The following is a 16,423-nucleotide window of genomic DNA, read 5'->3' on the forward strand; positions in this document are numbered from 1 at the left end:
TGGAGGCCCAAGGGAGAATGTTTCCTGACTGTTTCCAGCCCCTCAAGATTACCTGATTTCCTTGGCTCACAGTCATTAAGCTCCAAAGCCAACACCACAGAATTCTGGTGCTTCTGCCTGCCTAATTACAAGGATGCTTGTGACTGTAGAGAGCCCATTCAGTTAACCCAAGATTACTGATGTCAATGGTCTTCATTTGAAGAACCTTAATCATGTCTGCAAAATCCTTTTCCTCAGAGGTATAGAAAGAATATTTTGTGAACTGTATGGAAGAATCACCTGTCAACAAAAAGCTGATGGCATATGAGCTGGGACAGAAAATAGGAGGTGGGAGCTCTGGTAACGAAAGAGGAACTCTGGGATAGAGTCAGGCAACAGGAAGAGTTTGGGCCCAAACTATGAGGAGGCAGACACATGAAACTGAGAAGAGGTAACCATACATGTGGCACTTGTAGAGTAGAATAAAAGAGTTAATTAAGTTAGGAGCTAGTCAGAGAACAAGTCCTAACTCATGGCCTAGGCATTCATTTATAAATAATAAGTCTCAGAGTCATTATTTCAGGAACTGGGGTATGGGTGGGAAAGCCCATAGTTGCACAGAAGTTTAATGCTTCAGAAGAGCAGTCACCTTTGGGGACCATTGACATTCTTGCACAGGTCTCCAAATGTTGATTTTAACAGTGTTGTATAAGTAAAAGGGTTTTCTCCAAAACTGAAACATTCTATCTTGTAGGGAAGCTCCTTAAGCAGGAAGGTTAACAACTCAAAACTAGCTGCAGGAAGTCCCTAAAACTGACCAGGTTCACTAGGCTCCTGCCTTCCAGATTAAACAATAAAAGATGAGAGTCTTCCTCAGACTGCCAAGACTGAGCTGCAAAGACTCTTGATATCAGACCAGCTACCTGGAAGAAACAAAACCATCCGGGCTGTAGAAAATGGTCCTCTTCACTAAACCAGCCTTTCCACTGTACCTTTAGGTATTGATCTCACTGTTTTAAGTAACCTCAAAGCACAGTGCTGAAAGTACTGTCTCTTCACACAAGAAGAACCTTACAAAGAAACTATATGTTAGATAAACCCTCTATAGGCATGAGTTATGATATTCTTGGCTGTGAATAAGGTATTAGTGAACCAATGGTATGTGTTAAATCAGGTCACTTTAGGAAGAAACATATATTACATGTAGTTTTACACTGATCAATTGACAAAACTATGATCCGAATTGATAAGAACCTCTTCCTGTATTTCCTCAAGGAACAGTATTCACTATTTGCTAATACAGTATTGATGATGATTTTATAGAATGTGAGTATTATGAATTATGAAAATCAAGTTTAAATGTGTTTAGATTACTGGACTTTTGGTCTCTTGATTTCTATATGGCATTTTTTTAATTCTAAAATATTTCACTTTAAGCCAGTCATTTATCACAATTCTTGGATGCTTGCAAATTTGTTGCTATTTTATTAAATGTCTTGTCAATATCCTGAATCTTCTCACTGCAGTGTGCAGAGGGGAAAGATTGATTCTGAGCCAGGCATAGTCTTCCTGAGAGACTACAAGCCTTCCTCCAAGATTCAGAAGATGACAATCTTTTTCCCATTTAAGGAAAGCAATCAACTCAGCCTGCAGACACTGCATCTCCCTTGCAAATGAGCTTCATTAACAGCTTGTATTATGACTCTTCTCATAGCTAGAATGAGTGGCTTACGGCTCCACGTCATAGTGGAGATTGTCTCAGCCTGAATTATGTGCTCATCTACAACCACATTTAATTATGAACATCACCGCGAGGTTGTGTTGTGAATACCGGGATGAGTGCTTTGGAAGCAGCTTTTGGGTACAGTGGGATTTGTCTCTGCTAAAGATTTATCCTGGGTTTATAGAAAATGTTCTTTTTGCAAAATTCTGTTTATCTTCAGCATTAAAGTGATTAATGCCAGTCTTATCATTTTTACAAAAACATTATCAAGTGACTTCATTCAAACTAAAATCAAAACTGAAGTAAGTCTAAACCTTTGAATCCATGCAACTGTCACCTAATGGCACCACCCTGCAGCTTGGCTTAATTCTCGCCTGTGGCCTAGGCCATCATACAAAGACATTTGTTTGCTTGTGGGGAAATTTTCTTACAGTTTTGTTGATAGAATAAACAATATTTTCAAAGTTCAAGCTATCTCATTCTATAAACAGCAAAAAAAAAAAAAACCAGACAACCTAAATATGTTAATAATTTGCAAAATAAGAAACATGAATGATTACTAATCATATAAATATATTTTTCTTCAACAAAGAAATAACATGCAAATTTAAACAATTTATAATTGTCTATTAAATTGGTACTGTTTGTTAAATAACATTAAATCAATGGAAGTCCAAGCTAGGAGGCAGACTCAGAAACTGCAGTAAGCAGCCATCTCCACATGACAGGAAATAAAGTGTTTTGAACATTATATATCCTCACATGGTTATCCTATAGAAGAGTCATTAGCCATTCTGTTACAGAGCTTTTCTTTTGGGATATTTAGTGAAGCTTTGTTCATATGTTGAAAGTATGGAAACATGCAACAATTAAGGGAGATAATCAATCAGCAACAATCAATCAGCTGTGGCTTTTCCCTGTGGTAGCCTATATCTATACCTCCATTAAAAACTGCTTATGCACGATGGGCAAATGGCTAATTAGAAGCATAGAGATGCACCATTGACATCCACCAGACTGGTGTTTCAAACTCCAGCAGGTGCCTGGGTTAATAAGGACGCTAAGCAATGTGAATTCCAGACAATGCTTGTGGGACTAAAACTGTAGCTTAGCACCATGCCGGATCTGGAAGATGTTTCTTTTTTTTTTAATTTTTTTTTATTCGATATAATTTATTTACATTTCAAATGATTTCCCCTTTTCTAGCCCCCCACTCCCCGAAAGTCCCGTAAGCCGGGACTGGAAGATGTTTCTGCTCAGCAATTTCTCTGCAGGTTTATTCCCTAGAGAAACTCTCATGCATGTGAAAATAGAAGACATATTCAAGAATGCTAGTAGCAATTGTGTTTGTTAGGGGAAAAATTAGAAAAACAAATATAGCTAATTCAGTACTGTATGTATATGCAGTACATTCACATAATGGTGTCTTGTGTGCCAGTGAAGATAGCTGATAGGCGCTAACCTGGATCCACAGAAACAATCTCCTAAACCAAGAAGGTAATAGGGAGACAAAAAGCAAATTACGGGCAACCACGTGGCAACAATACTTAAGGTTTTATTTTGTTTTGAGAAGGAAGCTCACTATATAGTTCATGATAGTTTGTAATTCATGATAATCCTGACTCAGCCTTCCCAGTAATGGAATTCCAGGTTCGCACCACCATACCTAACATTGTTTAAGTTAACTTTAGATTTAAAAATCCTTACTGTATATTGCTTAAGAACATAAGTATGTGAGGGGTCAGTGAGATGGCTCAGTGGATAAAGATTATCCTGCCCATGAGGCTGATGACCTGAGTCTGACCCTCACCATCCACATAGTGGTAGGACAAACTGACTTCCATAGGTTATCCTCTCTCCTCCACAGCATATACATATGCACAAAAACATGGTCTCTCAGTCTCTCTCTCTCTCTTTGTCTCTCTCTCTCTCTCTCTCTCTCTCTCTCTCTCTCTCTCGTGTGTGTGTGTGTGTGTTTAATGGCTACATGAGATAAATGTATAAAGAAGTGTTTTAGGAAAGTCACCCAAATCCTACAGGAAGTGGAGAGCTTGGAATGTATACATGGTATTCGGATACTAGGAGACTTACCTTATTTCCTTCCTGGGAGGCAGGTATAAGGAAGTCGTTCTTGTCATTTTTTCAATTGTGTTTGCACAGGCACACATTTATGGTTATGTGGGTATATGCATCAAGGTGAATGTGTGTATGCAGAGGTCAGAGAATAATCTCCGGTGTGAGTTCTCAGATTTTTGGGATAGAGTTTATCATTGGAGCTGGAATATCACTATGTAGGCCAAGCAAGTTGATCTGTGTGTGTCCAAGAATCCACCTATTTCTGCTTCCTATCTTGCTGTAAGTGTGTGCCGACACCATGTGCTTCTTCATGGGTCCTGAGGATCCAAACTCAGTCCTCATGCTTACAAAGCAATGAGGCCAGTCTAACAACGAGGCCCCCTCCCATACCTTTGTCCTGTCTCTCCTAAGTTTTAGTAATATACGATATTGTTAAAGGAATAGATAACCATTTGAAAAGACACAATATAGAATCCACTGGATAGACAAAAGGCCATGTATGACCATACATGGAGCAGAACTTCACAGTGCTTTCACTAGCTCTTAGCACTTCTTTTTTTTTTTAATTTTTTTTTATTCGATATAATTTATTTACATTTCAAATGATTTCCCCTTTTCTAGCCCCCCCACTCCCCGAAAGTCCCATAAGCCCCCTTCTCTTCCCCTGTCCTCCCTCCCACCCCTTCCCAGTTCCCCGTTCTGGTTTTGCCGAATACTGTTTCACTGAGTCTTTCCAGAACCAGGGACCGCTCCTCCTTTCTTCTTGTATCTCATTTGATGTGTGGATTATGTTTTGGGTATTCCAGTTTTCTAGGTTAATAACCACTTATTAGTGAGTGCATACCATGATTCACCTTTTGAGTCTGGGTTACCTCACTTAGTATGATGTTCTCTAGCTCCATCCATTTGCCTAAGAATTTCATGGATTCGTTGTTTCTAATGGCTGAATAGTACTCCATTGTGTAGATATACCACATTTTTTGCATCCACTCTTCTGTTGAGGGATACCTGGGTTCTTTCCAGCATCTGGCAATTATAAATAGGGCTGCTATGAACAAAGTAGAGCATGTATCCTTATTACATGGTGGGGAATCCTCTACAACCACTCTGGAAATCAGTCTGGCGGTTCCTCCGAAAACTGGGCACCTCACTTCCAGAAGATCCTGCTATACCACTCCTGGGCATATACCCAGAGCACTTCTTTTTCACACAACTATTACACAAGGCACAGGGGCTAAGGACAGAAAACAAGGACTCTGGGCTTCTTGGTGCTCAACAGAATAGGTCTAACGTGTGCTCTGACCTTATCTGATGGGGGCTGAAGCAACTGGCAGATTCATATTCAATTCTCTTTGCTTGGCCTTTCTGCAGAATTTTGTTTCAGAATATGTAGGTCACACCACCCAGCAGATTAATAGCATTCAGAAAGCTCTGTGCACACACCATAGAGTATTTCCAGAAGCTGAAAGGATCTCATGCATAATTGAGTGAGCTTTACTCTGTTCTCAAACCGAGCTTGGTGATGTATGAAACTGTGAGTCCTAGATAACTGAGAGTATTTCGTTCTCTTTGTCTGTTTTTTCCCCCTTTAGCCTGAGGTTTGCTGTCTGCTAGGAACTGGCGGTCACCAGATTTAGGCTCAGCTGGTGTCCTGACTGTGAGGACAGCCCAAAAGCCCCAGCCCCAGTGTTCAGGAATGGAGAAAGGATCCTTCTTTGTCCTGCATAGCTTCAAGTTTCTAAGTGAAGATCAACCAGGGAGGAATAAATAAGATTTTCACAAACAGTAGCAATGTTCTAATTGCAGTGTGTGCGTCTGTATGTATTTAAACCAGAACAATTGCTAAGATCATACATGCACATTTCAATGTATGGGCTCAAGGTAGCACTAACTCTTTCATACAAGGTAATAGCTCACCTCTCCTTTTGTTTTCAGGAGGAAATGCTCATTCCCTTAAATCACTACCATGGAGCTAACAGGTCATGGAGCAAAGCAAAGTCAAATACTGTGTCCCCATCCCAGGTGGCCCACCACAGCCTCTGGGAATATCTGTAAAAGTGCAGTCTTAGCTCTGAATTCTGGGACAGCTGAAGGAGCTAGTACTCCTGGACAGTGGCAATCCCCTAAAAGGCCCATGTCTCTGCTGCTTCCCTTCTGTGACTCCAGCGTGGACATTGCTTGGAGATATCCGTACAGTAAGTGAAGCCTGCCTGCTGTGCAGCTGCCTGGGGTTTGGGGACTGAGAGCTGAGGGACTCTGAGACCATACGCATGCATTTAGGCCCTCCTGAGTCTGCATGCCACCTATGGCTTCTGTCACCTATGGTTTCTCCATAGTCTTCTTCCCTCCATAATGAAGAGGCTTCTGGGCCTATAATAGCAATTTGGAGGGACACACATAAGATGGAAACTATTTCATTTCTTTTTATTCCTGAACTCAGATGCAGGTGAATAAAAGTAGTAGGAAGATAGGAAGGTAGGATTATTATAGAAGAAAGAAAGAATACTGAGCAAATGACCTCACTACCTACTAGGTCTCAAGATATTATGGGAAAGGGTACCTGAGACATGCTCTTCCTCATAATAAACTAGCACTAGAATGGGTACTTAAGTGCCAATCTTGCCACTGGAAACCCCTTACCCCAAAGACTATCCAGAGGTGAACGCTCCTAGGCAACGACTAGCAGCTGTGAGCATGGAAATGCGGGAGCTCCTCTGCCCCTAGTTGCAGCATCTCTGGGCCTCACTGTCCAGAGCTCCCTGTGGGACTTGTGGGCACTGCTTTCCAGTGTTGTTTCTTGATACAGTGGCTTTGTCATCCTGCCATGCTCTGTGAAAATCTTTAGCTGGCTCATCTCCAGGACCGCTTCTGAGAAATTCTAAGACAATAAATACTATTTTACTAAGTAACTAAGACCGTATTATTTCACTAATAGTAAACTAAGGCAACAGTATTTTAACATTTGGAGTGCTGCCACTATGATGCTTGGAAGTCAGAAAAGGAATCCTTAGGGGGCCTGAGAGATGGCTCAGTGGTTAAGAGCACTTGCTGCTCTTAAGGAGGACTAGGGTTCAGCTCCAGCCATCCACACCAGGTGGCCTACAGTTATATATAACTCTGGTTCCAGGGGATCCTACACCCACTTCTGGACTCTGAGAGCATCCCTATTCACATGCATAAATCCGCACACATACACATACAATTTTAAAATTATAGAAATACATTTTTTAAAAATGAATCTTAAGTCAATTCCAATGACTGCCAAATGACAGTGTCCACCAGCTACAGTAGATAAGGACAACGTGTGTTTTACTAAATGACTTTCACAAAAAGCCTGCTTTAAGAAGAAGATCTTTCATGCTTGCAACTCTTTTCATTAAACTGTCTTTCTTTCCTCAATCTTTGGTAAGAGATTTAAATTCTCTGGAATGTTCGTGAGCTCACTGAGCAGGAATTCCCAATGGGAGACAGGATAGGGTGATAAGCATTTCCCTGATGAGGCTTCCCTCTATAGTGACCATGCTCTAGCCTTAGTAACAAGTCAGAGAATTTCTCTTCTGTCCTGTGCTCCTGTGGGATATACCCATCCACTAGATGGAAAGTGAGGGCTGGAGGTGAACATCCCTTCCTGAACATTGCCCAACTCTGTTGATTTTTTTCCTTCATCCCTCAGACCACTTGGGCACTCACAAGGACCCAGGAAACAACTCCTTTTTCATTGGCTGGTGTCTCTTTTGTACAATAGATCATTCCACTTGTAAGATTTGTAATTCTTATTTAAAAAATCAGGTTTGAATTAGAAAAGACTTGGCTGAAATCTTTATTCTTTAGCAGACATTAATTTTGGAGTTTCTAGGGAAGACTAACATAGGCTTTGTAGTGATCTCTGGGAGACAGATGAGTCAGCTTAGGGAAGGTGAGGTCAGAAGCCTTTCTGCTACCAATGCAAGCAGAAATCATACCTGGAGTACAGGGCAGTGCAAATATGTCCTTAAGTTTTAAAACTTTATAACCCTATCAACAAGAGATACACATTTGGACATGTAGTAGTATTCAGTAACAGTGGGAAAAGATGTGTTCCTAAAGACTTGCTGTTCAAAATGTAGCCCATAGACCACCACCAGCAGTAGCAGCCTTTGAACTGTCAAAGACTCCACATTCCAGGCTGCACCCCAATACTGCTGAATCAAAAGTGCCTTTCTGAAAAGTCCTCAAGCTGCCACATTCACAAGAATTGATACACACTAGAGTTGATAAAATGACCAAGACAAGTTATCCTTGCTGACACCTTAACCACCCCTTAGCCATTCATATGCTTCTCAACATATACTATCACCATGAGGTACCAAGAGGAACCGATTTCAGATGCCACAGTCCATAGATACTCAAGACCTTTTTATAAAAAGGGATGGTGTTTGCATTTATCCTATGCATAGTTTCAGTAAAATTAACATCATCTGTAGATGCCTTACAAAACTTAATATAATGTAAATGCTGAGTAAAAGCTGTTACGTTGTGTCCTCTGAGAGATGGTGACAAAAAAAATGAACATGTTCCTAAGAGGTACAGAGCTGCTGTTGGCTCCATAAACATGGATTCTTCAGGTCTAGAAGCCGTGGGTACAAAGTTGCTTGAAAGGAAATTTGTAGATGAGTGGAGTTCTGTGTGCTGTTAACATCGGTGGCTGATGCCTGAATGGGATTTGGGCAAGAGGCAGGTGGGAGGCAAGATTTCAGAAACAAATAAATCATCCTTGATAAGCAGGTTATACCTGATGTGATTTCATACTTGGGAACTTCCTGCTGGGTTTTCCCTGAAGGCTCTGAGATATGAGTACACAGAAATACTTTGAATGTGTTTTGTGTATGTTCATGTGACACTCACCTGCTAAAAAGCCCACTTTGATTGAGAAAAGTGTAAACCTGCACTGTGAGCCATACTGGCTGCCTGAAGGCCTGTGTTATCAACTGGGCTGGGACTCAGTTTGAAACCACTGTGGCCATGATGCTTGGGAAGCACTATAGTTTTTGTTTGTTGTCTTTGGGCGTGTGCCCGATTTAAATGCCTTAAAGCATTTCTCTTGTTTTGTTTAAATCACTTTTCATTTGTAAACTCTATTGTCCACTTTTTTCTTTCTTTTGATATTAGTATCCATATTGTCAAATCTATTAATTTTAATTATCTACTGACTTTGCCTCTCGTGCATCTCGATAAAACCCCTTGTTCTCTCAGTCACCAAATGCCATGGTGACAGAACTGTGGTACCTACCTCTTTTTTGTTTCTCTGGAACAGGAAAGAAGAGCTTCTGAGACAGAAGAATGGTCTCCCCTATACCGTACCCTGAGCTTCAGTCTTCGGGCAGGAACTGCTGTGGGTTTTAAGATTAACACATTCAGTAGATCATCCACATTTTAGTTTGCTTTTATCCATGGAGCAGACCTTCATGAGTTTCTTAGGTCATTAGTAGACTAACAGATGACAAAACCCCATGAAATTTTATATAAAGAGCTGGTGGGAAAATTAAAGAAGTTGTCTCACCCCACACTCAGGAGTGGACCAAAGAGGAAAACATAAAATCTAGACTAAAATACTCTTCGAACCTGATACACAGGAAACTTAACACATTTCTCAGCAGGCCAGCTGTTTGGCAGTCAGTGTTCTCTCTCCATTGCTCTAAAAATTATTGATGAGGACCCAGTGGGTGAGAATTTTCCTATCTGTCAATCTATCTATCTATCTATCTATCTATCTATCTATCTATCTATCTATCATTATTTATATTTAATGTGTGGGTGTCTTTAGTTTACATGTATGTCTGTGAACTATCTATGTACTTGGTGCCCATGAATACCAGAAGAGGGCATTGGATCTTTTGGCCCTGGTATTGCAGCTGGCTATAATGTCATGTGGGTGCTGGGAATCAATTCAGGTCCTGTGGAAGAGAAGAAAAGGCTCTTAACTGCTGAGCCATCTTTCCATCCCTCAAGGGTTGAGTTTTTGCCTTGATAATTCCAGTAGCAGACCCAGGTACATCTGGCCCTGGTAGTCAAATCCTCATGTATCTTAAAAGCACGTCATACTTTTCCAACAGGCTCATGCTTACATGCTCAGATATTATCCTTAACAATATAATTCACCTATATGTAGTCCATCCAAAGAAATAGGAATTTTTGAAGGAAGAGAATGGTTATTTGAAAGGAAATTAAGCCCAGTGCTTATGGAAAGATCATTAGCTCTATTTCCCTACTAATTTATCTTTTCAGATGAAATACATTACAAATAAACACTGAAGCTTTTTTGGTCCAGCTGCCAAAATCTATTAAAGGCGGATGTTAGGATAAAATCTTACAAAATACAACAATGGTGAGTAATAAGCAAATGTGGTTTGTAAAAGAAGCTTCTCTATATAACACCTAAAGAAGTTGCTGTATTTATCTTTAAATGCAAATTAAAACTAGAATGTACAGTGTAATGAAAATGGGCAAATGGTGAATAAATAAGACTCAGTGCTATAAAGGGTAATGTGAATCGCTCTCACTGACTCTTGAAATGAGACTGCTTAGGCAATTAAAAGCTCTAAAAGAAATTGGCCCATATGTGTCAAGAGCCCTAAAACAATTAATGCCTTTAAAACCAATGATCCCACTTCTACTAATTTATCTTAAATGAGTAATTGTATACTTGGGTTTGGAATGTGTAGCTCAGTAGTCTGACTTTTTCTATTATGCTTTAGGCTGTGGGTTTCATTCTTTAGATTACCCCTCTAAAACTATAGCTGTTTTTGGACATGTCACCAGGATTAGGGAGATAGATCAGTATTAGAGTTATTGCCTAGCATGCCTGGTATGTCATATATATGATGTCTGTGCACTGTTTGTGTCACTGGTGGCCATGGAGACCAGAAGAAAGCATTGGATCTTCTGGAACTGGAAACTGTAGTCAGTTGTTACAGGCCAAGGTGCTGGAAATTAAATCTAGATCCTGTGGAAGATCAGCAAGTGCTCTTAACTGTTGAATCATCTCTCCATCCACCAAGAGCTGAGTTTTTGACTTGATGGTCCCATTGTATACATGAGTATACATGTGTCTCTTAATATGTGTATATGTATATACACACATATATGTTATAGATTTGTTTATATTTCTATCTGTCTCTCAAATACACACACTCACACATGGGTCAATCTTTCAGATCCATGAATTCTATATCTGTTGACTTAACCAGCTGCAGAGAGCTTTCTCCTCCCTCCCCATGTCTTTGTGTATTGAACCCAGAGCCTATATATTATTCAGGTGTTCTACCATTTACCTATATTTCTATACAGACTAAAAACATTTTTAAAACATTATATCTGTATTGAACTTATTGCAGAATGCTTTGTTTTTCTTGTTATTATCTAAAACATAACATCTATTTTATGTTGCTGATATTACAAGGAATTTCAAGAGGATTTAAAATATATGAGTAGATGTGTGTAGGTTATATGCAAATATTACTCCATTTTGTATGACAGATTTTTATCATTCACAGATATTGTTATCTGTGAGAGTTCTAGAATAATTCTACAAGAATGATGAACAGACACACAGAGAGAGAGAGGGGGAGAAGCTACTGTAAAGACTGAACACTTAACTATAATAAATGTAGAGCTTCCCACTTTATAATCTGAAAAGAAAAAAGGAAGCTTATGAAATTATATATACAAATGATGCCATTTTGTTTATAAATTATACATTCATAGTTATAGATTAAAGGCAATAATGAAATATATCAGAATATAGTTCAAGCATTGGGGGTTTATTTTTGTCTTTTATGCTTTTATTTACCTTCCTAATTTTGTAATGATTATAGAAATTGCATTTATGAGGAAAATATTTATTTTGAAATTTGCTAACAAGAGGCAAACACTACACACACAAATACACACATACACAATACACACCACATACACACACAGACAGACACCACACTCCAGAAACAGTTGGGTGATATTTCCTAGTCCAAGATGTAACAGTGGCGGCTAAAAGTGTCAGGTTCTACCAACCAAAGAGTACACATGGAGGGACCCATGGCTGCAGCTACATATGTAGCAGAGGATGGCCTTTTCAGACATCAATGAGAGGAGAGGCTCTTGGTCCTGTGAAGGATAGATGCCTTAGTATAGGGGAATGCCAGGTCAGGAAAGTGGGAGGCAGGTTGGTAAGCAGGGGGACTGGGGATGGGATGGGGTTTGTGGAGAAAACCCAGATAGAAAAGGGGATAACATTTGAAATATAAATAAAGCAAATATTTAATAAAAAATAAAAATAAATAAATAAATAAATAAATAAGAACCTCTCAAAAAAATGTCAGATTCTAAAAACCATGTTCATTTATGAATAATGAAACATATGGGACCACATAGTGTCACAAAGACCTGTCTCCCTCCCAAAGGCCTATCTCCACATTAATTTTATTCTGTATAAAGAACAATGCACCTGTCTGCGTTTACATAGATGTACCTACTAATACTGATGCAACCTTATCTTTTGCTAGGGTTCCAATCTTTAATTCTCCTGCATTCTCCTAGTAACATTGTATAGGACCCTCTCTGCAGTTAATACCTTCATCTACAAGTCAAAATGAAAAACACAACCCAGCCTAGAGTTAATAACATCTGATAGTGCCAGTTTCTACTTAAGAATCAACACTCCAGCTCTTTGCTCTCTGCTCTCCCACATTCTCTCACCTCTCTGCCCCTTGGGCTCTTCCCCCCTCCACGTGGTCATGGCCGGCCTCCACTCTCTCTCTCTCTATTCCCCCCTCTCTCTCTCTGCCTCTCTCTACCACTAACTCCTATCCCCTACTCTGAATAAACTCTATTCTATACTAAAAAAAAAAAAAAAAAAAAAAAAAAAAAAAAAAAAGAATCAACACTCCACCCCCACCCCCCAAAACCCTGGAGGTTTCCTGGCAAGTACAGATGCATTCCAAAATGTCCGCACGTTCCGCAGCCGTCAGCCTTCTTCCACGGTGTCGCAATTAATTTTATTCTCAGCTAAACAACAAGCCAATGACAGGCGGCTGCTCTTCTCATTGATGTCACTTAAGCAGTGGCAGTTCCTTTGTTCAACTCCCCTGATCGCTCTAAATACAAGTGTGCGGATGTCGTTGGAATATTCCTTCCACAGAGGACAGAGGGCAGCTGATGAGCAGCACGTGGATGCATGTGCAGTTCAAGATCACACTCAGACTTAAAGTACATTATCCCTACAAATGACAACAGTTTAAAAAATCAACCCTCTTTTGAAGCTAAAATATCATGTGAGGACTATAACATTGAAAAAATATTCAAAAGCTTAAGATTTCACATATAAAATAACCCTCCTTTTAATCGAAACACCAATAAGAAATGGTAGAAGAGATCTAGAAAAATTATTAAATTTAAAAGACAATGTATGCTAATGAAACCGGGAAAGAACATTGCTTTTTCTCTAAGGAGAACATTAAGGATTTAAATAGCCATAAGTTTATTTTGACTTTTAAAAATCGGGTAATAAGCCAGCCTTTAATCCCAGCACTTGGGAGGCAGAAGCAGGTAGATTTCTGAGTTTGAGGCCAGCCCTGTCTCGAAAAAATCAAAAAAAAAAAAAAAAAAAAAAAATGAAGAAGAAGAAGAAGAAGAAGAAGAAGAAGAAGAAGAAGAAGAAGAAGAAGAAGAAGAAGAAGAAGAAGAAACGAAGAAGGAGGAGAGGGGGAGGGAGAAGGGGAGGAGGAGGAGAACAACAACAATAACAACAGCAGCAACAACAACAATGAAGAACAAAAACAAGAAGAAAAAATGGGTCATAGATGCCAAAGAAAGCCAGGGTGCTCTTAGGCTGTATCAAATAAGAGTACAGTGTCCAGGAGACAGACAACAATAGGCACATTGTTCGTTCCCTTGTTGGCACGCAGCCCATCTGTAACCAGCTGACAAATGAAGCCTGCCAGGCACAGGACCCTCTAGAGCATGCCAAGCCAAGAAGCAGATGCTGGCGGTTTATTCTAGAATCCTCCTCAGACATTCAGTTCACGGGTGTGCAACTTCCCTGTACAAAGTGGTGTGGTGTTTTTATGTGACCGGTTCTCATCCTCCTGTAAGCTGTAGCACTGTGACATTTAATCTCATGTGAATTCTGTTTAAGTAGTAGGTATGCTGCTGCCTTACTTAGAGAGGCAGGAAAATCAAACTGTCTGGAAAAGATGTGGTTTTCTTTCAATTATCTTCATTCTGGACTTGGTTTAATCTGTAGATTCAAACCTGTGGATCAGGATATCTAACTGTATGACATTATCAGGCTGTTACTTCTAGTGGAGGGCTTTGCAAACCTTCTTAGACACCCCCCTAAGTTTACCAACAATTGTCTTAGCTCAGAATGAGGCCATAGGGGTAGCATGAGAGCCAGGACCCTCCTGTCCTGCTTGCTAGTGTAACCTAACAATAGCACACAGCTTTACTGCTTCATTCACATTAAAAATAGGCATTGTCACCTGCTCCTTGGGTGTCAATGTGGGTCAAACTGAAGAATAAAATTCTTTTTTTCAATTAGGTATATTCTTTATTTACATTTCAAATGTCCGCTTTCCTGGTTCTCTCCCACACCCCCACACCTCCCAACCCCATCTTCAACAGAGGAGTTAGAGAAAGGACCCAAGGAGCTGAAGGGGTTTTCAGAGCCATAGCAGGAACAACAATAAAATTCTTTTAAGTCCCTATTATTTGTAAAGAACAATATTCAGCCATAACTATGAGCAAAAGATTAAATTTTATCAATCCCAATACTACAGAGTTTGTTGGGTGGTTTGGAAGAAAATAGACTATATGTAAGTTTCTCTTTGTCTGTTGTTCAAATTTCTGTGGTTTCGGTTCCCATGTGGTCAGTCATGGATGAAACGTATAGTTCATAATAAAATATGAGAGAAAGGCCCCATTCATGTCATTTTTATTATACTGTTATAATTTATTATTATTGATATTAATAGCCTACTGCCCACAATTTACCAAGTAAGTTTTATCACAGGTATACATACACAGAAAGGCACATAGTATATATATATATATATATATATATATATATATATATATATATATATATATATATTGAGTTCATAGGCACATAGTGTGTGTGTATATATATATATATATTGAGTTCATAGGCACATAGTGTGTGTGTGTGTATATATATATATATATATATATATTGAGTTCAAAGGCACATATATATATATATCATATATATATTGCATTCAAAGGCACATAGTGTATATATATATATATATATATATATATATATATATATAGAGAGAGAGAGAGAGAGAGAGAGTTCAATCCTATGTGTGGTCTCAGAATGCACTGGAGTGCCGCATCTTCGAATGTGTTCCTCGTGGCTAGAGAGACTACTGAACATAATCCCAATGTAAGGTAACTTATAAAATAGGTGGAATTTTGAGGTGGGGAGACTGGCTGGAGTGATAGGGAATACTGAAAACTTGAAGACTGCAGGAGGCACAAACAAATTAACATAAGAGGTGGAAAACAAAAACTTACCAAACACAAGACTGAACTAGGTGCAAGAGGCAAGCCATTGATCAGGTTCCATGCTAAATTCTTTAGTCAATGATCCTTACAGGGTCCTGGCATAATGGGAGATAGATCCATTAGTAAGGAGTTGACTCTCACTGTCAATGGTAAGGAAGGGCCTGAGGCATGGTGACACCAACCTGAAATCTCAGTATTTGTCTCATCACTGTGTGAACTCCCTAGATTACAAATCCCCTACCCAGGCCTGAGTATAATAGTCTACCACATACCCAGAACCTGAACAGAGTCCATTAAACCTGCACGGCTTGGTAGCCACTGGGACACAATAGTGTTTATGTAACTGAACATAGAAGATACCACAGGAAGTCCTAGGCAATAGGAAGTCCAGGGCCTTAACACCTGTGGGCTGATATTAGCTGGAATGCACAAGATTGTATTCTGTCCACCTAAGTTCAATCATCTGAGAGAGAAAGGCTTTAGCTATCTGACACAGAATCTCTGAAGGACTTTTTATCAATCTTCAGAAACTGGAATTTACAACCTTGACCAATTTTTACAAAAATGCAGACCTGGTGAGAGCAATGGTGTTCAGTTACACCGTGTGCGTCATATAGCCAGGAGGACTTTTTCTTCACTCCAAGCCAAACTGAAAAGAAAGGATATAGTCTGAAGGTCACAGACCATCAAATGACTGATACCAGACCCCTTTCTGCACCCCCATGTCCCTACCCGCCTCCCACCCCTGGCTCCCCAACTGTGTGTAAGGGCTGTACAGACTGTGTCTCTTGGATGCTATGTTTTCTGTTTTCCAAGCTAAGGGAACAAAGGGAACAATGGCCATCCACAACCCTTAATCACGAAGCAGCTGAAAAGGGATGGCCCCATATAAACATTCAGGGTGTTTCCAAGCAGAACCATCCAAACCTTCCACGCGGTAGTTTCGAACTGGGAGGAAATTCTTACTAGTGAATTATCAGCTCTGAGAATTCAAAAGGGGCTTTCCTTCAGATGCCACCACCAGCCAGGCTCAGGTACTTTTCCAGACTAAGGTAGTGGTTTTAGTTATGAGAATATATTTTT

This window comes from Apodemus sylvaticus, chromosome 9 (genome assembly GCF_947179515.1).
Source record: "Apodemus sylvaticus chromosome 9, mApoSyl1.1, whole genome shotgun sequence".
In the NCBI taxonomy this organism is placed as follows: Eukaryota; Metazoa; Chordata; class Mammalia; order Rodentia; family Muridae; genus Apodemus; species Apodemus sylvaticus.